Raw genomic sequence first — 1,042 nt, forward strand, 5'->3', positions numbered from 1 at the left:
AGCTGCCGATTAAGCGCTCAAACACTAACAAACTGACAAGATCTTTCGCTGTCTATAGCCGGGTACCCATTCCCACCTGGGTGAAGTGAGGAAAATTCGTGTAAAGTGTCTTTCCCAAGGACACAACGTCGGGCCCCTGACAGGATTCGAACCCACGACCTTACGGTTGCGAGTCCAAGAGCCTACCCACTAGGCCACCGACGTTTCACTTCTATTATTGTAGCGGTAATGGAATGGGTTTAATACCCCTATCAACACTGTTATGTTATTTGAGGGGCGGGACCTCCTAGTTTAAAATCCATCTCCGAAAGGACAGAGCCAAAAAGAAATTCGTGTAAAGTGTCTCCTTTCCCAAGGACACAACGCTGGACGAACTGAGGCTCGAACCCCCGAACCAGCAATCTCACGACTCCGAGTCCAGTGGTCTAACCACAAGGTTACCGACCCCACTCTATCGTTTTTTCTTGTTGTAGTTTTGTTTTTGGAAAATGGGAGGGTGTTCTTGTTTGGATTTTTTCTTAGTTTATTCTCTTGGGTGTCTATTCTGGATTTTTTTTCTGTATTTCTTGATCACTGAGAAAGAGGGTATTGTTTGACAATTTCTTCATTTGCCAACGTGGGTGGGAATCCCTTGAAAAGCTTGACAGTGTTTCACTTTCCCGTAATCTCAGACATTTTAGTGATGTGGGTGCGCGCTGATTGTACTTTTTGAATCTTTCTGGATTACCCTGACTAAGCGGACACCGCTTTAAAAGCTTTTGGAAGTTTTCCTCTCTAACTAGTGCTGGTCTCACGTCTGGATTATAACTATTTCGTTATTAAAGATTAAGATATTAGAAATTTCTAGCATCAGTCAATTTTGTTATGTTTTCAAGTCACAGAATAATTTTCAAAGCGTTATAATTTATTGTTGTACTTTTTCTGTTGGGTATTGTTCAAGGTTGTTTTGTTGTTTTTTTTTTACGAAAACTAAGACAATCAATAAAGTACTTGATAAAACATATGCAAACAGACTGATATACAGACAGATAGCCAGACAAAC

The sequence above is a fragment of the Aplysia californica genome, unplaced genomic scaffold (assembly GCF_000002075.1).
Source record: "Aplysia californica isolate F4 #8 unplaced genomic scaffold, AplCal3.0 scaffold00737, whole genome shotgun sequence".
NCBI lineage: Eukaryota > Metazoa > Mollusca > Gastropoda > Aplysiida > Aplysiidae > Aplysia > Aplysia californica.